Source organism: Tenebrio molitor, chromosome 7, assembly GCF_963966145.1.
Source record: "Tenebrio molitor chromosome 7, icTenMoli1.1, whole genome shotgun sequence".
Classification (NCBI taxonomy): Eukaryota; Metazoa; Arthropoda; class Insecta; order Coleoptera; family Tenebrionidae; genus Tenebrio; species Tenebrio molitor.
Window position 1 is genome coordinate 21,871,462 of NC_091052.1, and position 25,716 is coordinate 21,897,177.

A 25,716-nucleotide genomic window follows, 5' to 3' on the forward strand; every position below is an offset into this window, starting at 1 on the left:
GTCCTTCTTGATCACCCGGTATTATCTGAATAGGTACATTGTTGCCGGATCTCTTAAATCTGGTCTATTCTTTTTAAATTGGAAGTAACATCGTTTAATAGAAATTTTTTGTCGTAACAAAATTATTTTGGCAATTTTCACTTTTCCTTTGGCCAAAATTAATTATTTTTACACACTTAATACATTATTTCCTTTCTTACGAATATTATAATAATAAATGGGAACGAAGACTAAATAAACGCATTAACAATATCAGACGAGATTTAGGTAGAATAACTCAATATTTAAAGGGTATAAATTCTAATCATCTAAATAACTGTATTCAATCGATTTTAAATAAAAACAGAATACATTGTTTAAAATATAACGAATATAATAAAACATTAATAGAAATCAAAGACACTTTATTACAGAAGTTAAATATTTATTCTAAACGACTCAAAAGATATAAAAATAATAAACAACGGAAATTTGAAAACAAACTATTTAGAAATAATGAGAAGTTGTTTTACAAAAATTTAACAGATAATAAAACTCAAAGTAATAATGGTACACCAAATATAAACGAAATTAAAGAATTCTGGTCAAACCGTGGAGGGAGAAAAGACTGGAGATGGCACTAATTCAAATAAGTGTACCCGCCCGCGAAAACTACAGAGTCATAAAAGGTTTCTGAATATCGACGCTAGGCCAATGGCTTGCTTCGCCTTCCTTCCAGGCGCATTGTGCTTCTTTATCTAGCGCATTGTGGACTGGGTCATAAAAGGTTGTTGCACGTGCTTTTAGAGGGTTCGGATTTTTAACATGGGCAGCATAGGAAATGCCATCTCCAGTCTTTTCTCCCTCCACGGGTCAAACATATGGTCAAATGAAGTTCAATTTAATAATCAGGCAGAATGGATTCCTCATTTAGAAAATGATATACCAGATAGTAATAATCGAGATCATATTCAAATTAGTCTTGAAATTTTAGTTAAAAATATTAATAGTTCACATAATTGGAAATCCCCTGGAGGTGACCAAATTCATAACTTTTGGTTAAAAAAATTTACTTGTATTCATAAATGCTTACTTGATCACTTTAACGGATTTATTAGGGAATCTAACACATTTCCAGAGTTTTTGGCCCATGGTATAACATATCTGAAAGCAAAAGATTCCGATACTAAAAATCCATCAAAATATAGGCCAATCACATGTCTACCTACAATTTATAAAATTATGACATCTTGCATTAAAGTAATAATTTACGACCATTGTCAAAAATTAAATATACTTAATGAAGAACAAAAAGGTTGTGTTAAAGAGTGTTTTGGTTGTAAAGAACAACTCATAATAGATACGGTAATAATGGAACAAGCTAGAAAAAATAATAGAAATATTTATACAGCATTCATAGACTACAAAAAAGCCTATGATTCAGTACCACATTCATGGTTAATTAAAATTCTTAAAATTTATAAAATTAATTTGGATTTGATTAACTTTTTATCTCATGTTATGACATTTTGGAGAACTACTTTAAATTTATCAATATACAATACTAAATTAAAATCCGAGCCTATTCAAATTAAACGGGGAATTTATCAAGGAGATTCTTTAAGTCCTTTATGGTTTTGTCTAGCCATTAATCCTTTGACAAATCTATTAAATAGCACTGGATATGGTTTCAATATTAGACTTAATAATACCACACTATCCAAATTAAATCACCTTCTTTATATGGATGACATAAAACTTTATGCATCAAAAAAGAATCACATTTTATCTTTACTAACAATAACTGAAAATTTCTCAAATGATATTGGGATGAGTTTTGGTATTGATAAGTGTAAAATGCAATCAATATGTCGCGGTCATTACGAACATTTAGAATATATAACTCAAGAAGGAGAAATCATTAAAAATTTAAATAAAGGAGAATTTTATAAATATTTAGGTATTAATCAATCAAATCATATTCAAAACTCAATTATAAAAGAAAATTTAGAAAAGCAATTTTATTTAAGAATTAAATCTATTTTAAAATCAAAATTAAACGGTAATAATTTAATTAAAGCAGTTAATACATATGCTGTTCCATTACTGACCTATTCTTTCGGTGTTATAAAATGGTCCAAAACTAATTTACAGAACATAAACATTAAAACTAGAGTTCTTTTTACCAAATTTAGTAAACACCATCCTAAATCTGCTATTGAAAGATTTAATTTACCACGCGAAAACGGTGGTAGGGGTTTTTCAAATCTAGAAATACTGCTAAAAAATCAAATTGCTTCACTAAAAAATTATTTCCTCAATAGAGCTCGAGCCTTTTTCAATGCTTTGGTTTCAGCCGATAAAGGCTACACACCTTTAAATTTAAGTGATAATCTAATTTCAGACATTGTTAAGCCAAATATACCTGACACAATAGCAAATATAAAACAGAAGTCTTTACATGGGAGATACTTTAAAGAACTGGAACAACCAGAAGTTAATATTCAGGCCTCTCATGCATGGCTTAAGAAATCAAATATTCACCCTGAGACGGAGGGTTTTATATTTGCAATACAAGATCGTGTTATAAATACAAGAAATTATAAGAAACACATATGCGGTTTACAATCGATAATTGATAAAGGGTATTAATATAATGTTCACCAAATTAAATTATACACCCCTAGCGCTGTTCCCCAAAAAATTAAATTAACATCAAAAATTCCTAGTGGATACCAAATAATGACATTTTGGAAAATGAGAACAGCGTCACCAAAATAGGAATGTTGCGTATTGTTTTACTGTTGCTTGTATTGTAAATGCTATATGTTTACCTATTTTACTAAATGTTCACCAAATGTGGAACGCTCACGTTACGCGCCTTTACTGCAAATATAAATATTTAAAAGTTAAAACAACAAGATAATTGTAGACAAAAAAATTTCCGCTAATGTGGAGCTGTGCAGTTTTCGAAAAAACGTTGGCTGATACTCGATTGCGAAATTCTTTTGCATTCTATGTCCTTATTGAGAGGAGACCTAATAAAATATTGATAAACTTGGTACAGGTTGCAAAGACACACTTGTCATTTGCAACAGCATTTTTTTCATATTTCTGAACCAAAGAAAGGCAGAAAGGGACCAGAAAATCATAGTTTGGGTTGAATATTTTCCATATAAGTACAGTTTTAAAGTAATTTCAAATGACTAATGCCATAAAAGCGCTGTTGCAAATGACAAGTGTGCCTTTGCAACCTGTACCGAGTTTAGATTTTTCTTACAATTGATATACTATCGAGCGATCAAATTAATTTGTAATCGAGTCATCCATGGATTTGATTCCGTTTGTCTTTGCGATTGATATTTCGAGATCTAACCTGTGTTTCAAGCTGTGTTTATTGGAGCGTGGAATTCAAGTAATGGCATACGATTTCGGATTCATGGATAACTCGATTACAAATTAATTTGATCGCTCTTTATACCGGGTGTCCCAGAATTGCCGCATGATATTTTAATAACGTATTCCGGAGTGAAAATTAAGACTAAATTTGAAAGAATAAATGTCGAGGGCCGTAGGGTATTTAAATGGTAAACTATTGAAATTAACCAATCGTGTGAAGCTTCTTTCAACCTGTTTTAAGATATAGTAAGTAATCCGACTAGTTGCTAGGAAACAACTTACATTTACATTTTTCAAAATTCTTATAAATTTAGCTGATCCACTGTACTTGACAGAAATGAAATGTCAATGTGACATTATTTTTTAATAGCTGCGTTGAGGCACGTCACCCTAAGATGAAAGCGTAAATGTTGAGCTGACAAACGTTAATACACTCCTTGAAACTAGGAACAAATATTGAGGTTCATGTTTGATTGGAATAATGCCTTAACAAAAGCTGGTTTTTAAGCAGGGTAAAACAGAAAAGCAATATTGTTTTGATTTTTTAGAATTAAAAAAAAAGTTTAATAAACAATCAAAAACCATAACAGTTAACAATTCGTAGATACTCTTATAATAATTGCTCAAAATGACCTCCACCAATTTGAATACAAAGGCCTCCTCGTCTTGAGAAAAAACATTAATTCCTAAATAAAATACTTTTTACAAAGTTGGGATTTGCTTCATGTTGTTGCAGTAACCATTCACAGAACTGCACTCTGAGAGGAAGATCTTCAGGCAAGAGATTCTGTACACGCTTATATTGCTTATAATGATAAGCGTGTTGTCGATTATCCTTTAGAATCCGCTGTGTTGTGCTTTTTGAAATGTCAAACATACTAGCGACGCTTCTAATGCTTAACGTTCCGTCTTCCTCAAAAGTCTGAAGAACAGCCTCTTCATTTTATGGAGTGCGAGCCTCTCGTGTAACACCACCAACTCCTTTAGTTTGAGGTACTACATTCCCCGTATTCCTAGCGCGATTCACCAAACGCAAAAATACATTTGCAGGAAAACGTGCAGCGTAAGCTTCTACGGCTGCATAAGCACTTTCACCACATGCTCCATAAACTATGAGCATATCATAGTACTCTGCAGCGGTAAACATTTTCAAAACTGTTCACTTCTGGATTTTATGAAAAAATATTACTGTCAAAATGACGTTAAGAAATGTCACAATGTAATTTATTATTCGATTACAGCGGACCAAATAATTCAAATAATTTTATCGTATTATGAAAATCCATGGAAATGAAACAAAGTAATGAGCTTACCTAATAAAGCAATTAACAATGGTCTTATGATTGGTCAGCGAAAATCGCTTACAGTATAGATACTATAGGACCCTCGACATTTTTTCTTTCAATTTTAGTCTTGATTTTCACTCCAGAATACGCTATTAAAATATCATGCGGCAGTTCTGGGACACCGGTATAAAATTCGGGCGACCCCTCCTTGCAAAGATACTGAAGGTGTAGAGTTTGCATCAAATTTTGTTCAAATAGAAATTAGGAATGTTTGCCGTTTATTTTTATTTATCGTGAGAAAATAATGATGCAAAAAATTGTCTTAGAAAAGTAGCGTTATCGCGGAGTAAAAAACATTTAATTTTTGCAATTTTTGTTCAAAAAGAGGCGGCAATGGGGCTAGATTATTGTTTTGTAACCTTGGATACGGATAATTCGAACCGGTATCAACCTAGGCATATTTTTGTACATATCTCAGCATCGCTTTGATCTGAAAATTATAAAGTAAGGAATGCGGTTGCTGTATTGAACAAAGTTAGAAGAGTTATATCACATATATCATCTTAAGAATTATTCAACTTTTTTCAACAAGTCCCTGCAACGCTTTGGAGTCGGAATGCTTTAATTATAAGACACTCTGTATGAGAGGCTAATAAGAAGTCTAAATCTGGGTATCCATTTGAAATTGAATATAGTATAAAATATAGTAAACATTTAGTATTTTTGTGAAACAAAAAGTTTTTTTTTACTGCATAAACACCGGGTGTATTATGAAAAACATTTGGTGCTATAACTTCCTTATTTTTTATCCGATTTTAATAAATGATATGTCAAACAAAATCGTTTTAAATGGGCTGCAATTTGAATTGATCCAATATTTGTTATTGAGTTCTGTTTTTGACAAATAATAGTCAACTTTTTTTTTCAAATGGCACTATTAACTTTTTTTGCTCAGTTTTATAGACATTTTTATTTTAAATATGAAAATGTAAACAACCATGCTCATGCATAGAAGCATAAAGAAGAAATTAAAAAACGATGTATTTTTTTTAAATTAAGCAGTCACATTAAACAGTAATAAAAGTGCATTCTAATTTTGCAAAGTGACTAAGAGAGCTATGGATATTCAAGACAATGTCTATTTGACTCCGGCCAATAACAGAGATGATTTAATAAAAAGAATCGTAGCAGTATGTGAACAAATACCACCAGAATTTTTATTAAACGCCGCAATGGGCCTCAGTGGAAGGTGTCAAATGTGCCTTAGAGAGAATGGAAGTAATTTCAAACATTTGCTATAGTAAAGTTATGGTTACTTGATTTTTGGAAATTCTATTTTTTTTTATTAAAAACAAATTTTTGATTTTTTATTTTAATGTTTATGTATTCAGAAGATAAACATCTATCAGAATAAAGATAAAAAAATATACAGTGCAACTTAAAAAAACAAAGTTAGCTGCGGTCTGTCAAAAAATATAATGTTAAAAAAAAATCATGGCATGTCGGGCTATAGTGTTTCTAAAACGATTTTGTTTGACGTATCATTTGTTAAAATCGGATAAAAAATAAGGAAGTTATAGCACCAAAGGTTTTTCATAATACATCAGGTATGAGACACTAACAAAAATTAAATATCTGGTTATCATTTCAGAATTAAATATGGAATACAATTTGGTGAACATATAGCATTTTTAGGTAACAAAAGTTATTTTTAGTAGCAAATAATGAGGCCTATTCTGTAAGTAATATGTTAATTTTAAACATCATGTTATAAAATAACAGCCATTAAAATCGCTAATCGTATTCTGTAAAACGATGTTATGTTAAAAAATTAATCGACCCTGTTAATATGTCCTGTTACTATTAAAATTTTAACCACTTCTCCTTATGTGCCTTTAAAATTTAACATCTTGTCATAAATTATTATCTGGCCGACTAAAAGAAAGATTTAGATGTCTCTGAAAGACAAAACTTTACATTACTTTTTATATTAGGTTGATACATCAAGCAGCCAAAATAATTTACAGTTGCGGAGTGCTTCATAACATGTGTCAACATTTTCGAGTTCCTTGGCCTGATCCTCACATAAATGAACAAGAAAATGATGGAAATTATAACTTTGCAAACAATTATGATAAATAAAGCTCAAAATAATTTTTTCTTCGAGGACAAAGGAAAAGAGATGCGTTTACAGATACATGGTTTAATTGAAAAGAATAAAAAACAAATAAATATTATTAATAGGTATACGATGAAAAATGAGTTTACATTGATTTACAATTTGTCGGCGGCATATTTTATAGCTTCGACCAAGTCACTGATGGCTTCAGCTAAACTTTTCGTGGATGAAGCCAATGTTTTTTGGCTTTTTATAAGACCAACTGGATTAAAATTGTCTTGCAGCGACACTTGAGGCAATTTCCGTTTTCTTTGTTTCTCTGGTACCTGTTGTGTCATATTAGGTGCATCCATTGTTATTGGCTCTGGTTCTGTTATTTAAATAATTTAATAATATGTTTGATCATCTTCATTATCACTTCCTTCTGCTTCTATGTCTCCCACAAGTTTAATTATATCTCCGCCTATGTTAAGTCCAGGTTCAGAAACGTTTGGTGCATCGTCAATTACAACAATACTACGTATGTCGCATGTTTAAAATTGGTTCGTCGATATCAGTCAGAGGTTTCTACTTGACTGACCCACCAGCATTTCTTCTTCTGGTATTTGTTTTTAGATCTCCAAAGACCTTAAAAGCATATTTTTGTTGATACTATTTTGTCTGTATAATTCTTCAAGACGAATAAGTAGTAAAATACACGTTTCCACTCTTCTACTGAGCGCTTTGGACCTTCAAGATCATCTTTCGTATCCCACCTCCACCCGGCGGCACGGCAATTTTGCCGGAGTACATACACTATTACGGATAATACTATCAAGTAATAGTGCAGTGCTTATCAACATAATTATTTAATATTGATTTTAAATTTATTCATTTGCGAAAGCAAATACTATCCCAGCTTAATTTTGTAACAGCTTTCTGTTTTCCGCCAAATTCTCCTTATTGTTCTCCAAGAAGGCAACAAGAGCTTCTAGTTGCCGTGTTGTACTGCGTAGTCTTGAACGCACGCTCATTTTCTGAATCTTTTAATGATGAAAATGAAAAATATGATGACAGACGTCAAAATTAAATATCAGAACAAGGAGAGATACTATGATATGATATGAGATAGTAAAGGAGAAACGTATTTGTATGATATGACAACATTGTCAGTGTTAACATGCGTGTTAAAAAAATTAACTATAACAGTTGCTTTAAAAATTACCTTACAGAATACACATCCATGTTAAAATTTTAACATTTCTGTTATAATTAAACATTTAACATCCCTGTCAATTTTAACATAAAAGTTACAGAATAGGCCTCAATATAAGAAACTAGTAGGATGTCAATGTCTGGTTATCGCTCTAGGATTATGTATGGTTTTAATTTTGGTGACCATTTAGTATTTTTTTGTATGAATAAATTTGGTAAACAGTTAAATACCACCCATTGATAAATGTAGGATTTGCGGAACTGAAGGGGAAACAATTGAACACATCATTTCTTCTTGCACCGTTTTGGCTCGAAGCGAATATAAAAAACGTCACGATATATTCGCTAAAATTATACACATGAATTTAGCTGTTAAATTCAATTTATTAAAGAATACACAACCACATTATAGTTATACACCAGAAAGTTGTTTGGAAAATGACAGTTACAAGTTATATTTTGATAGAACAATTTTAACTGACATTCATATTAAGCATAACAGACCAGACATTATAATTTTAAATAAACAACAAAAGCAAGCATATCTTTTAGATATAGCTGTTCCAAATTCACATAATATAACACAGACATATAACACAAAAATTAATAAATATTTAGAGCTGTCCGTTGCTATGAGAAATCTTTGGTGTTTAGAAAAAATTTCGATTTTACCACTTGTAATTTCAGCAACGGGAATAGTACCGCAATCTCTTTTTAAAAATTAAAAAATTCTGGATTTAGATAACACATTGGTAGTTGAAATTCAAAAAGGTATATTATTATACTCATGTCACATCGTGAGGAAGTTCCTTAACATTGACACAGAACATAATACACAACAAAGTCAAAATGCGGAGGCGAGACGCCGGTAATTATGTTGATAAGCACTGCACTATTACTTGATAGTAATATCCGTAATAGTGTATGTACTCCGGCAAAATTGCCGTGCCGCCGGGTGGAGGTGGGATACGAATTTATCACAAGTATACACTTAAATACCCAACATTAACAACAAAAAATGTAAAAATCTGGCAATACGGTGCCAAGAAAATGTCGAACAGATACTGACAGAAAAAAAAGTTGCATTCGTTGCATCACTGAATCAGGTAGTCCAACATGAAAAGAAAAAATCATAGCCAACTCTGTCCCAAAAAGATGTAAATTTTCCAGTAGCGCTCTACTTTTTTTTTCGAAGTGTCGAACTATTAGTTCTGTCAATAAATGTCATCAATCGAATTGACAATTGTTACAATTTATATTATAATTCAGAATGAGTGGCATCGCGGTAGGCGTTGGAAATTCAAATTTACGTTGGCATCAAGACCCTTGCTAATAATACCCTAGTTTCGATGCTGTTGGTAACCTTCGCTTTTAATTTGGCCTTGATATTATCATTGGAATCGTTTTGTGTTTATTTTCTTGTTATAAGTATTTGAAATTTCCTTGTTTCATTTATGAAAAGTGTATTATTTGTCTGGGGGTTATCTCTGCTGTGGGTGAAAACCATGTCAAAATTATGTAACACATAACCTCAGAATAAAGTAATGACGGTTTCACATGTTTACTAAATTTTTTGACATAACATAAAGCTCACTTTAGAGAATCAACGCCTACCGCGATGCCACTTATTCTGAATTATACTACACTAAATTGACTTGACAAACGTTGCATTCATATCATCCCTTCGCAATAAATCACATTTGGAATTTGGATATATATTTTGAGGTTTGGCTTTTTTTTTGTAGAGCAGCATTTTGTATTTTTACAAGGGTATACCTAATGCAAAGGTAACTAGATGTAAATCATTTTATTCTACACTGTATAAAAACGACAAAGACACGACAAATATTGTACGTTCACAGATGGATGTAGGATTTAGTAAGTAATTCTTAATTATATGGCAACAATTCATCAATTGGAAAAATTTGTGTAGCAAAATGTGAAGTGGAAAATGGACAAATTATCATAATACAGCGTATCTATAAATGATTGTCAGGTCCCGCTGGATATGAAAACTTGTTCTGTTCAATACAATAAACGAATAAACCATCGTCAAAAAAATAAAGCTAAAATAAAACTTATCATCAAAACCTAACCTCACAAATTTTGTGTCTCTACCTTTATTTTTTTTTAATAGCCGACGTATTTGCAGTTTATATTGAAAAATACAGACTTTTGGAGTTTATTTAAAAACAGCATTGGATTTAAATAATATTTATTAATTGCCGTGTTCCTGATTCCTCCAAGTAAAATCATCAATAATAATATCGGGTGTTTTTTTTAAATTTCACCTCATAGTAGGCGTTGAAGAGTTGATTGTGAACGCACTATACAGGAGTTTTTATCTTCTTTCGCTTTTAATGTACTATGGCGGACAATAAATTTAGGCCGGCCTGTCATTGTCTTGACATCAAAATGTGAAGCTGGCATTATGTTCAACTAACCTCATTTTCGATTTTTGTCATTCTTGTCATCGTGACAGCGATATTCAAAATTAAAATTGGGAAAAGAAGCGTGCACCAGAGAGAACTGCTACTACAAATCAGTTATGCTAGTGCGTCATGATCTGTAAGTTACGAAAAGGGCGAAGGAAACGCTAAACAGCTTGAAAACCTTCACTTTGACAAACTGACGCATCAGTCATAATGACAATAAATGGTCGCTTGCATTGACTTTTTTGAAATGTCAGAAATTTGCCGGCCTAAATTTATTGTCCGCCATAGTACGCACGGAGACATTGGCGGGTACTAGAATTTACGATCAAACTAATTAAAATTTTATCTGGGTTTAGAAAGATTTTTCGAAAAAATGGTAAATAGAAAAGTAATTTGCTTTGATGAGTTCTATCACCGTTTAAATTTTCTTAACGCATTTCAATAACACGCTGTATACTATTCAATTTACTGTAGCTATTTATTTTACAACGCTTCAGTAGTTGATAGGGTGATAGCTCAATCAGCGATAGACTATAGGGCTTTAATCTGAGTCTGAAGGCCCGAGTAATAAAACTATAACACTTACCCCCAATTTCATAATCAGCCTAAAGTTACTTTAACATTACAGTTTACCATTTACCATAGAAACATATTGTTGAAACAATCCTTTAAAGTCACGTTAAGATAAAGTCGACTTTAAGTTTATTATGAAACTGGCCCTTATTCAATAAATGCAGGGACCGGCATTATGTAAGTAGTTGTATTTCTCAAAGTATTACGATTAAATCTCGTCCATTTAGTGTAGAAGAGATGCAAGAAGTAGTTAAAACACTGAAGAACAGAAAAGCTGCGGGTTTTGATGGCCTCTATCCTGAATTCATTAAACACCTGGGACCAATAGGTTTAAACTGGCTTAGGTCTTTTTGTTACTTAGATGGATAAGTCACATAACTTACATCTTATCTTTGATGCCAAAGATAGGAAAAGCTTTCATTTTGCACGCTGGCAAAGGGACTACAACCCCGATTTGTGTTTTGTGACTACAAATAACACTGACGAATCTTTACAAACATGACGTTGTGTGTTAAATGACTTTCCGCATAGCCAGCATAGGCCAATATTAATAAGTGTCGGTATACAGATCCCATTATCTCACACTACCCAAAAACCACGTTGGAAAAAGACTGAAGGTGTTTTTGTTGATCTCACCGCAGCCTACGACGGTGGTCTGGAAAGATGGTCTACCTAATACATAAACTGTATAACGTAATGCCCTGTGGAAAAATGGTCTCACTCTTAAGGCGGCCTTACACCAAAGCAACAATGGGCAACATGTCGCCTTGGTGTAAGGCAGGCTTTAGAAGATATGTTGTCCAACCGTCAATTCAGGGTTTTCATTGAAGACAAAAGCAGTAAATTTCGATTTCTCAACAATGGTTTACCTCAAGGCTCAGTAGGTATTATCACCAGTCTTATTTAATTTATATACTAGTGATTTACCACCAACAAACTCCCGAAAATTCATCTATGCTGACGATACCTGGCAATGGCTTACCAACATCAGAATTTTGAAAATGTAAAGAACGGACTATCAGACGGTGATACCTTTGAATAAATATTTCACAAAATGGAGACTTTGCCCAAACCCTCAAAAGACAAGTTTGTTGTTTCCATCTTGTAAACAACCAGAAAAATAGAAAACTACAGGGTTATTCTAAATGATTGTAATCGAAGTAGGCGTGAAAACTGAATGTAAAATTTATGGTTGCCGCTCCACATAAAAAAAAAACCTCAAAATAATGTGAATAAGTGAGTACACACGGGAGTTAAATTGGGTGCAAAACAACTCAATATTTTTAAGATTGATTGCAAAACCACTCAATATTTCTGGATTCAATCGTTAATTTAACAAAAGTAAATAAAAATCTCATCACCGCACTTTTTACCTAAAAAATGACAGTGACAGCGACAAAACTGACAGTTTACATGAAAGCGGCAAAAATGTAATAACACGGGCATGGCCTACTTCGACTACAATCATTTAGAATAACCCTGTATAATTAAACAGAACTATTATACCTAAGGTCACTAAATCAACACACTACGTGTTAAGGTAGCGCCATTACATTCCTGGCGTGAGTTTATTGTGGAACAAAGATAATAAATGCAAATGTCGTAAGTGCGACGAGGAAGACATCAGTTTCAGAGAATTTAGTTGGCAAAATGACAACAGTCTTTAGTGACACTTCAAAGTTTTCAAACGTGACTATGTTTTGTTTATCCCCAGATTGAGTTTATTGTGCGACAAGGATAGATATATAAAATCACTAATGGCGCTACCTTAACACGTAGTGTGTTGATTTAGTGACCTTAATTATACCCCGACGTAAACTCCATCCATTTTCAATATACACAACTAAATCTAGTGATTTTAGTAACTTTTGTGGTGTAATAGGATACAACATTTTTCTACTGTAAATGCAATGTCAGATAATAATTCAGGTTATGTGTATTTTGAAGAGGTTATAATGTAGGATTATTGTCATTTTTGACAAATCTCTAATCGAGTCCCGCAATCAAGCAAAGTAAACTAGTTTTGAATATTTTCAAGGCGGTCTCTATTTTAACAGGCCAGGACACTGGCTGTGTTGCCAAATTTCTTAGTGGGCCATTCCATAGCATCCTGAGTTTCAAAAATATTGGCACTTCCATAGAAAGGCGGTTCATTCAAAAATAATTTTGACAAGACAATTGTGCAATTAATTTCAGTAATTGAAAAATAAACATGCCACACAAATGTTGTGTTCTCGTAGATACCCAATTGCAAGTCAAATTATGTTTCAAGTAAGTCTTCCTACGTTAGCGTTTTCAAATTCCCATCGAAGAAGATTAGAATGCAAGAATGGATGCGGATTTTGGAACTAGAAAACTAGCGCGTGAGGTCTTTGTTGCTCGTTCCATTAGGTCTAAAATCCATTTTAAATTATAAACCTGTATTGATGGTAGGGTGCAGTTCTTATTTATTTTCAACAATTCATACTGCACCTTTATTGGTCTTTAATGGTCTCTGTGTACGACTTTAGAAAAAAAATCTTGTCCTGAGCTGTACAGTGTACAGGTGGCATGTGTTGGAATTGGCACTCGAGCTAATGCAATCAAGGTGAACTAAAAGGACTTCTATCTTCATTTTGGATAGGATACTTGTTCAGAATACAGGACTATGAAATTTTACTAACAATAGCTATCTTATAAAACAGGATACACATAATTACCTTGACTTGGTCACCTGATATACTTTGACTGAAATAAAGTTGCAATACGAGAATTAGAAAAATCTTTCAGTGATGATTAACTGACAGCTAACAATGACAAAATAGTGAGTGACAGTGAGTGATCACAAAACTTCAAAACTAGTAACTTTTTTTAAAGGTTGGCGAAGCAACGTTGTCAGACGTTAGTGGGCCATTCCACAGACCACTTTCTGAAGTCAGTGTCACGGCCTGTTAAAATAGAGACCGCCTTGATATTTTACTTAAAATATGGTATCTACAGGTTAATATTAAATACCAGCATCGAAACCAGCAAGTAGGTGTACCTTAATAAACATAAACAGATTTTAACGAAAAGATTTCAGGGCAGGACACAGAGTGGAAGCATGATACATTCAAAATGAATAGTGCTCAGGAGCAAACCCTCTCAAGTCAAGCCTGAAGGCCGGCGGTTTTGTAATTAAAAAAAGCGCAGAACGGCGCATATATTTCTTCACTGTTCCATCGTGCGTCGTTTCCATTCTGTGCCTGTACCCCCGATCCAGAAATTACTCCTTATTTTTCCTTCAGATATCTGTAGGAGATTGAAGCTAACATTTTAAATATATCAATTTAAATTAAAATTGGATTTATCAACTTACGGCAAAAATTTCCCCAACCATTCGGTAACCTGGCATCCTCCCCAAATTTGGACCATTTACTTCCCAAATGTTTTTAAAACACCGGTGAACACTTTGTTTTATCTGTAAAGTGAGGCATTTTCTCTTTATAACCCTGCCTGTGGCCTCCATGATATCGCTACTTAATCGTATTTTTTTCAATAATTATAATCTGACAGTGTCAAATTTTTTGACAAATTTAAAACGTCCGCTTTGAATGTTCAATATTAGAAAAAATAAAACACTTTCATTGCAATACAAAAAAAGAAAATTCCCTAACAGTAATGTATATTGAAAATGGATGGTGTTTATCTAAAGTCTGTCTCAATTCTAAATTTCCTCCAACACTTCAGTCTACGTTGGAAATACAACCGGCAACATTGTTTGGTGAAAAATGGTCAGATTGTATTTGTTAGGTTATCTGTGAATCTCCGTTTTTACGACTCAACATTTTAGAATAAAAGGAATGAATGAAAAACCTTTTTTTAAATGCAGCAAATAAGTAGGTAGAAAATCAAATTCTAAAAGCAAAATAAACTTATGAACTAATTTTAATGTTTTCGAATCATGTTTGTAAAATAATTATATTGTCAACTTTGGTTATAAGAATCTCCAATTTAGAAATATTTTTATTTTGCCAACATAATTCAACAGGTGGTGGAAATTTAGAATTAAGACAAACTATAGGTGTAACTTTGGATTCATCTCTAACCTACAAACAACACATCGAAAAGTTACGATAGAAACTGAAAACGAGAAACAACATTATACATAAACTCGCAGGCATAAGTTGGGGAGCGAATGCACACTCTCTACGTGTGGCAGGACTAGCTTTAGTGTATTCTACGACAGAATATTGTGGCCCTGTCTGGAAGAACAGTACTAACGTGAACAAAATAGATGCTCAATTGAATACCACATTTCGAATATTAACGGGTACTTTAAAATATACTCCAAAACCCTGGCTACATGTATTAGCACACATTATTCCGTACGAAATTATAAGAAAATACATCACAAAACGCATATGGGATAAATTTCAAAATTCACCGAACATGTACTCCATAGCACATTAGACATGGCAAATTTACCCCCCTATAGATTAAAATCACGTAAACCATTTTGGAAAGAAGAAGCGTGGCAAGACGAATATATTCTCAATAAAAATTTAATTGAGGATCCTAAGTACAAAACAAAAATCGCTTTATAACCGGCCATGGGAAACGCAATAATGTGCTGTTCCATTGGAACATTCGTGAAAACCCCTCTTGTGAATGCGGTTCAGAAAAATAAACCATCCAACACATTGTGGAAGAATTTCCCTTTACGAAATTGCTAACAACAAATTAAAAACATATAATTTACTATTATTATTTTGTGAATTTCGAATTTTAATTGTATTTTTCTTCATACGAATATACTGGATGCCCCAAAATTTGCGGAACAGCTTAAGCACTACGTTTTTAAGTAGTCATTAAAATATCAGGTAAAAATGTTTAAAAAAATCGATCTTCTCTTTTGTAGAAGATATGGAGCTATTCGCTACAATAAATGTGGTAGCATTTACATGTAACATTTAACATTCTATATATCCCAATAGTCTACAAATATTTCATTTTTGTTATATCCATGGAAATGAGAGAGAAAAATCAAAGCCATGTTGCCATACCTTATTTAAGGTAAAACGGACATAAAATTACTCCTTGGGAATAATGAAGAAAATAATTGCAAACCTGATCACAATCGTTCAGAATTATTATGCCACTGACTAATAAAAGACAAATAGTCAAAATCTTTTTTAATATTTAAAATAAACGAGATCAAAGCTGCACCTTTTGAGTCCCCATATCTTCAAATCTATCTTCTAACATGAGTTCACATTGCTCCATTGAGTTGTTCCCCGAATTTTGGGGCACCCAGTATATCAGTGTTTTATTTTTATACAAAAAAGTTTTCTTAGTGAAATTGTAAAGTCCATTCAAAAATCAAAAAACCACCAACGTCGCATTTTCCACGATAAATACTATCGGCAACCCTGTCTAGTGTAAAATTTGGTGAGACTTGTAATTTTGAGGTTAAATGTTTATTAAGTGTCTTGTTTTTCTGGGCATGTTTATAAGTAAAAATAATAAGAATCAATAAATGAGACGTGCTGCTAATAAAATAATATGAACGAAATTCAAAGCAATTGATTTTTATTTTGAATCAAATAAATTTATAGTTACCAACATAGTATGAAAAAATATCTACCTAGGGTTTTTAAATTTTACCAATCTGAAACAACAGGTAGTGTTTTTTTGATTTTTGAATGGACTTTAAATACCTACCTACATATTGGGTGATTCAAAATGATTGTGGCCAAGTATGGCAACTATGTACGAAAATTTATGTGGCAACTGTGTGGGTAGGGTAGAGTTGATTTTTCTTTGACAGTTCATAGTCGCGCAATTTTGAAAACTGTCAAATCAATGTATAATGATATCAAAAAAATCAAATGCACGCTTATGAAATGTCATACAAATGACAACTCTACCTCATCCACACAGTTACCACATAAATTTTCGTACATAGTTGCCATACTTGGCCACAATCATTTTGAATCACCCAATATTTTAATGCACTCTGATTTTTTGTTTTTCTTAGCGATTATTTTTAAGACTATTTCTTTACTTTTCAATCACAGTGGATTTTTTACAAATACTTGAATATTCGAATTTTTAGAAATCTGTCTCTCTTTTTGGTAGTGCCAACTTAACGACAAATTCCCAATCCACATCTAAAGTACATATAAGGCATTCACGATCTTTTTGGGACCGAGTTGGCTATGACCATCTAGTGATTTTGTTGGCAGTATCTCGGTGATAACTAAATTCCCTAAAGGAAATTGACAATTTTTGTGTTAGGTTAGGTTGTTTTCAGTTTAGGGTTATATTTTCTGAATAGGTACTATCGCGGCCATCCAAGAGTTAACGGTTTTTTTAATAGTTTGATTTTTACTTTAAATCATAGGCGTTCTAAAATGTCAAAGTTTGACACTAGCGTTAAAAAAATTATTGAAACAATTTTTTTTTTAAATGGCACATCTCACTCCGATTCAGACAGCTAGGGCTATTGCAAAGCTAGAAGAAAATTGGTCGTTGGCGGCTGTGGCAAGAGAATTACATTGCAGTAAGACTTGCATCCCCTCTACGCTTGCATCTTCAATATAAAGAGGCGTTGGCAAAAAAACAGGCTTGCAAGGCCAATACGAATAAGTATTGGAAAGATTCCTTTACTAAAGTTTACTTTCACATTAATAATGTATTAATATTTAGGTAGTATTAATTTATTTAGGTTATATTAATAACATAATTACATAAACATTTTTGTTTTATAATACAAAAATTTCCGATAATATTGCGGAATCTGGAAAAGTGCCCCGAATGCTTGCAGCGTTTCCACGTTGAATGGCAAGGGAAATCCTCTCGAAAAGGAATTTCTTTGATTTTGAATCGCCTGATTCCGCGATAAGTCGGTTTCCGATGACATTAATGAAATCGATGGCTTCTTTGCACCAAGGGCCTAAGGTTTCAAATGCTAAACCTTTAAACACGTAGTTTGACGAAATGATTGAACTATATTTGCTATGTTTGCGTTTGCAAGCCATTTCAGCGGCAGAACCTGAGACTTCAGATGATTTCAATACGTAACTGTCTGCAAGTGTATCTACAACAGTAACGTCCCAAACCAAAGGTTGACCTTTAATCCAAGGTACTAAAGTCATCCCATCTGGGCGTTTTCCGTCATCCCGAGACAGTCCGTTTGGTTCTAAAGTTGAATTCACATGAATAGAAGTTAAAGACCGGTTGATAATGGAATTAATTTCAGTGTGTCTTGAAAACCTACCACTGCTTTTGAAACAGCTTAGAACGTGGGTGCCAATTTCGTCAACTTTCGCATTGCATTTGCAAATATGAGGTGTACAAAGATTACAACCCAATCTTAAACCAATACAAACTTGGAAGGAAGTGTTATCTAAAAGAGTACCAATATTAGGAGAAGGTATTGCATGTAACCAAGATCCTGATTCTCTGCATTGCAAAGCCTTAAAACGAGCCAAGTCTCTAGGTGAATTAAAGATTAAGTCATTGGCAATTATTCCTTTGATATTAATATTATCCCAATTCTTCTGAAATTGTGGAATTGTTGGTATTTCGTTCTCATTTGCTACACCCCAGACTGCTAAAGCTTCATCATAATGGTGAATATTAAGCTCATTATCCTTTGAGTTTAGTAATAAAGAAACAAGCTTTTTAACCCCATTAATTGAAGATAGGAAAGCAGGGAGGCAAATATCGGAAATGCGACGAATTCCCAGACCACCAAATCTAATCGGTAAAGTGGACTGACGCCATTGTAAATCAGTTAAACGTAAATTAAGTATTCTCTCTAAACAAGACTTTAAAGAAGAATCAATTGAATTAACATAATTAGAAAATTTCCAAAATGGAGTTGTTCTTAATAAAAAATTAAATTTTGGTATGAAAAGACAGTTTTTGATTAAAGTATAAGCCACGTGTCTGTTAAGGAGTTCAGCTTTGTTTAAAAGATTTTCAACTGTAATTATAGTTTTTTCGACGGTGTTTTTGAAACCTTGGTCAAAGATTGGAAAGCCTAAAAGAGATAAACTTTCTCGGTCACAGATTTTAATGCCTGGTGCTAAATTTTGAAATTCCTTTATGACTTTTAAATCTGTGTCTTCAGAACAGCAAAAGATCTCGCATTTGTTAAAGTTTAATTCAAGGCCAATTTCCTGAGATAAATTTATAACTTTCTTAAAGTCGGATAAAACTACTTCTGGGTAATCAGCTAAGGTTCCATCATCTAAATACCATATATTCATTTGGGAATCCAAAGATAAAATAATTGGTTGAATGGCAAGACTAAAAATCATGGAACCGCAGGGATCTCCTTGCTGGGCTCCAACAGAAGAAGAAATTAAATGATTACCGAAAAATAAAGTTGAAGGATTTCTATAGCATTGATAAAGGTAAGGGTACAGAAGTGGGGTATGACATTGGACTTCTTTCAGAATACAATCCCGTTCGACTGAGTTAAAGGCGTTTTTGAAATCTAATTTAAGAAGAACTTTGCCACGGTTTTGATCGTTATTAACAAAGGTTCGTGTGGTATGAATTGCTGCTTCGCATCCTAATTTAGTTGCAACTCCAAGTTGGTGTGGAGATAAATACGAATTTACAATATTTCGACTTTGAAAACAGGCTAGCTTTGAGGTCAATCTTCGCAAACAGTTTTCGATAGCGATCGGTCTAAGTCCTCAATCTTTCTTGTTAAGGGCACATAAAGACGCACCATACAATAAATGGCAGATTTCTGAAGGAAGTTGCCCAGATAATAAAAAATTGCACAGTTTGGTTAACGCTCTTAGTGCCTTCTGACCTGCTTCACCCGCTGACAAAGATATGATATCTTTCAAGTATTGTGGTCTCATGCCATCTAAACCTGGTGAAGAACCGGCAGGAAATGAATTTATAGCTTCTCTAACGTTTTGCTCATTGACTATTAAACTAATGTCTCCTGGTTTGGAAGGGTCTGGGAAAAAAAGTTCGCGAGATGGTGAAGCATGTTTTTTTTTAAGTTCTTCAGCAACATCTTCGTTGAATGAAGCTAATGAGTCATCCGAGGACAATAATTTAACAGCTCCTCTGATATCAAAATCGGCTACTTTTGCTTCTACTTTCTTAGCTAATGATAAATTTGTACGTTTCTTAGAATTATTAATTAGAATGTATTAATTACTTCTCAACCTCGTTTTTATTAAAAAATATGTATTACAACTTTTTATTATTAAAATAGTAACCCCTGCTGCACGAACGCCAATGAATACAGCCTGATTTAATCTAACAAAAAATACGAAAATTTTCGCAAGCTATCGTTCACTTTTGGATGGCCGCGATTGTACATTGCTGCCGAATCTCTTAAATCTGGTCTGTCCTTTTTAAATTAAATTAAATCGTTTAATAGGAATTCTTTATCGTAATAAAATTTTAATTATTTTTACACACTTAATAAATCATTTAGTTTCTTACGAATATTAAAATAATAAATCTGGCAATGCGGTGGCAAGAAAATGTCGAATAGACACTGACAGAAAAAAAAATTGCATCCGTTGCATCACTGAATCAGTTAGTCCAACATGAAAAGAAAAAATCATAGCCAACTCGGTCCCAAAAAGATCGTGAAAGCCTAATAGATTCATTTTTGTAATGACGAACTAAAGTTACTTAATTTAGTAACTTTTGTCTTGTGAACATACCTATCTTTTTACCGCGAATTTGGGCTTTTAAAAAGTTATGTTATGGGTCACGTCATGGTCATTTGTTCTGTCAAAACCGGTCTCAATCAAAGTATTGTGAAATTAAATTTGTTTACTTAATTATAAAAAAAAGCAAAGTTGCAGTAAACAAACACGAAAAGGCAGTTGAATGTAACAATGAAATAATTTTGCATTTTGCCACTCATCCTCGTCATTGTCGCTGTTTTCTATGTGCTTATTCACAATGGACATAAGCTTAACATAAGGCATAAGAAATTCATGATACATGTAGTTTATATACTACCGTGTGAGCAACAAGTACTGATTGAGTTGGCAATAAATTCTGGTGATTTTTGGTGACTTTTATGTCATGTTTCAACGAGAAAACCATTTTATTAATAAAAGATTACAAAAACCAAGACGTTTAAATTTGAAATGTATACCAGCTGTCAATAATGTCAATAAAACAAACCGAAATAGGTACAATTCAGTCTTGAAAATTTTATGTAAAATTTTGTATTGCCAACTGAAACAGGTATTATTGCTCACCCTGTATTAATTTTTACGTAACTTATAAGAAGTGACCTCAGTGAACACTATGGTTGTGAACAAAAAGGCATGGAGAATCATATTCGAGTTATGTGGACGCATAAATTATTTTCCAATTGCCCAAATTTATAAATTATTCTTAGGTATCTCTTATGTAGTTCTTATGTCTTATGTCCATTGCGAACAAACACTAAGTCCGAATCGGAATCTTCAACCAAATTAACAATAATTGGGGATATGTCATGGATGCTAAAGTTTCCCATAAGCCTTGTCCTTGTCCTTCATTTAAAATTTTGTACATACTTCTGGGACTGAAGCCTGTAGAGCACTTAGGGAGAGTTTTATTTTAGATTAGAATTCACCGAAAAAACATCCGCCACTGCTTCTACAATTTTGTACTTTTCGTACTTGCGTTTCCATTATCTCCATGAGTAATTTCTTTTATTTGTTACTAAATTGTAAACGTCATTTATTCGAACTGTCACTTGACGTTGAAAAGTCATTTTAACTGGCTAGTAGCGTTAAATTGACAGCAGACCAGTTATGAATTTAACAAGTTAGTAGAGAAATTTGAAATTTGGAAAGGATAGTAGCGTTTTTAACATTTGAACATTTTTATTTCTTTGTTTCATACAAATTAAAATTAAATGTACAATTAGAATTTCCGCTAATGTCGAACATTCCTGAAGCGGAAGTGAATTCGCTCGTCATTGGACAATTAATTGTAGAACCTCCCGAAGTGGAAGCCACATTTGTCGAAGTGGAAGCCACATCTGTTGAGTTTCGTCCAGGAAACATTTTTTTCGCAATTTCAATTTTTTTATTGATAGAATCATCCACATAACCTTCCGCAATTCCAAAATGTCAAAATATCTCCACCTGCATCCACAACCATTGTTGCTGCTGATCGGCGAAATGAGTGACCTGTGTATAATTCAGGTTCTTGTAGCCCTAAGTATGTTGCAATTTTTTTCGGTACACCGCCAATAGTGTGCTGGCCAACATTGAGGGAAATACATTTGCCATTACGGTAAGTTAAAAAGAAACGTAATTGGTCTGCTTGACGAGGACGAAGAGCTGCATATTTTCTGTACAAAACACAAGGTTGAAAACTGCAGCCCTCATCTGTGATCGTAAATCTCCTTGTTGTTAAATTCTTTGTATTCCGTAAAGTGACGATAATATATTTCTCAACATCTTCTACGTCCTTCACCGTCAACGAGAGAAGCTCGTCACACCGGCAAGCACCAAAAATTCCAAAAATTGTAATCACTTTATATAACAACCAATAGTCATCAGGAGCTTCAACAAGAAATTTTTCCACTTGCTCTTTTGTTAAAACCCTTGCCTTCTTCGGCACGTAACGCTCATTTTTTCTCTTGAGAAAAGCAATTACCTTATGAAATCTACAAATGTCAAGTTAAAATATCACTTTTTTGACAACGTCTGTAATAGGAAAACAAACTTGCGAACTTCAACAGTTTCTTTAATTTCCAGGCAGCTTTTTAACATGGGCCATTTCGACCACAAAGAATTGGGGCTAAATTTGTCTGATAGTTGGTGAAGATACACCAAAAGAACGTCTTCCGTTACACCAGTTACGTTATTGTTTTTCTGCCAATTTTTAAATTCTTCATATTCTCGTTCATATCTTGCTAAAGACTTCGCTGGCAGTAAACTGGAAGCCACGTTTATAGCTTCCTTTTTGATTTCTTCTGGTACGTTCATTTGAGAAAAAATCTTGACGGAAATAAACAATTTGAACAAACGCCGCGTTGTCATAGTAATTGTACTTCTAAGGTTTCTGAGTTTTGAGCAATAATTTGGAAGAAAACAGAATTTGATCATTTTTAATTTTATTTAGTTGTTTACAATTTAGTAACAAATAATAATTGTATAATAAATTGTGTAATAAATTGTAAATAATTGTAATAAATGTAATTGTATAATAAAATATTATACAAGACACGCCAGGTCACTGGTTTTACTGGCTCAAGAAGGTAACTGACTCGTCTTCGTCTCGTCAGTTATATCCTCCATTCGCCAGTAAAAACCATTTTACCTGGCTTGTAATGTAAAATACTATTATTTTTTTGAAAGCCTTTAAAATGTGCTGGTTCATCTGCTTGCTTATTGATGCTTTACTCAGTTTTGGAAATTCATTCATTTTGGCAGTGACAATAATATGACAATTTAAATCATTGCCAACTGTCTAATTTTCATTTATTTTGTAAAAAAATCTAACAAAAAAAAGTTCCAGTTAGTTCGTCATTACAAAAATGAATGCATTATACAGAGTGATCACAAAAAACGCCCTAGCTTTTATCTTTCTTATTTGAAATGGAATTTCAACGAGCGGTACATCAAATTATAGGGTTCTAAAAGTACTATAAACTAGATATAAAATATTGGCCTTAGCAACCCTACCTTGCAAGGGTCAAGGGTCAATAATGTTTTTAAATGGCAACATCTAATTTTTTTGGTACAGTTAGATTTATTATGTTTTTCTGAGTTCAAAAATATAGTAAGTATATTGAAATATTATTCTCACATAAGAAATAAATAAATGTCAATTACAAATTATCACTATCAGGAATAAGTAGAACTTTATTCGTAACAGGCCATGAATTACTTGTAGTCGTGGAAACACAAAAAATAAAAATTCATTTTGAAAATAAACTTTATTTGCCGTAATTTTTGTTTAATTTTTTTTTTCTCCAATTTCGTATTGAGAAATAAAATGAATAATAACAAAATTATGGATATTTTACAAGCATATTTCGAAAATAATAGAAATTACTGCATGCAGAGAAACGCCACCTGAAATCCTTCTGAATGCCACGCGAAGTGTGATACATAGATGCCTCGAACAAAATGGTGCTCAAGTTGTACAGTTCCGTTGAAAAATGTTTATTATTTTCTTATCCCACCTCCACCCGGCGGCACGGCAATTTTGCCGGAGTACATACACTATTACGGATAATACTATCAAGTAATAGTGCAGTGCTTATCAACATAATTACCGGCGTCTCGCCTCCACATTTTGACTTTTTTGTGTTTTATGTTCTGTGTCAATGTTAAGGAATTTCCTCACGATATGACATGAGTATAATAATATACCTTTTTGAATTTCAACTTCCAATGTGTATTGTGCATATGTATTAACTGCTTTAATTAAATTATTACCGTTTAATTTTGATTTTAAAATAGATTTAATTCTTAAATAAAATTGTTTTTCTAAATTTTCTTTTATAATTGAATGTTTAATATGATTGGATTGATTAATACCTAAATATTTATAAAATTCTCCTTTATTTAAATTTTTAATGATTTCTCCTTCTTTAGTAATAGGTATATTCTAAATTTTCGTAATGACCGCGACATATTGATTGCGTTTTACACTTATCAATACCAAAACTCATCCCAATATCATTTGAAAAATTTTCAGTTATTGTTAGTAAAGATAAAATATGATTCTTTTTAGATGCATAAAGTTTTATGTCATCCATATAAAGAACGTGATTTAATTTCGATAGTGTGGTATTATTAAGTCTAATATTGAAACCGTATCCAGTGCTATTTAATAGATTTGTCAAAGGATTAATGGCTAGACAAAACCATAAAGGACTTAAAGAATCTCCTTGATAAATTCCCCGTTTAATTTGAATAGGCTCGGATTTTAATTTAGTATTGTTTATTGATAAATTTAAAGTAGTTCTCCAAAATGTCATAACATGAGATAAAAAGTTAATCAAATCCAAATTAATTTTATAAATTTTAAGAATTTTAATTAACCATGAATGTGGTACTGAATCATAGGCTTTCTTGTAGTCTATGAATGCGGTATAAATATTTCTATTATTTTTATTGTTTGTATTAATGAATAAAAATTGTTTCTATGGCTACAAAAATGTCTTCATAAGTAATTCATGGCCTGTTACGAATAAAGCTCTACCTACTTGCTCCTAATAGAATTAAAAATTAGAATAACATTTAAATATACAGAGTGTGCTATATTTTTGAAGTTAGAAAGACATAATGAATCTAACTGTACCAAAAAAACTGTATGTTGCTATTTAAAAAAATAAAATTGACCCTTGACCCTTGCAAGGTAGGGTTGCTAAGGGCAAGATTTTATATCCAGTTTATAGTACTTTTTGAACCCTTTAATTTGATGTATAGTTTGTTGAAATCGGATTTCAAATAAGAGAGGCGTTGTTTTGTGATCACTCTGTATAACGTTCCGACTATACAGGTTTATTCACGTAAGATGACGAGCCTGACCAGGTAAAAATGCAACCCAAAATACAATTTATAAAGCTATCTCGATCCCTGTTACATTATCATAGTGCACATAAAACATAGATAACTTTTAACGTCAACCTAATGAATGTCAAGTTCTGACATAAAAATACCTCTCTCAACAGAGTATGATTTAATAACAATAATAAGCAATTAAAATCACAAAAGTAATGGGTAAGTAGGATCATGTCAGTTCTGTCATAGTTTGA

General features: G+C 32.6%; 1 protein-coding gene across 2 annotated transcripts in view; it reads right to left on the reverse strand.

Moving 5' to 3' along the window:
* LOC138135354 (modular serine protease-like) overlaps positions 1 to 25,716 on the reverse strand; it is a 72,766-nt gene that overhangs the window by 5,172 nt on the left and 41,878 nt on the right. The gene's annotated exons all lie outside the window — the stretch shown is intronic.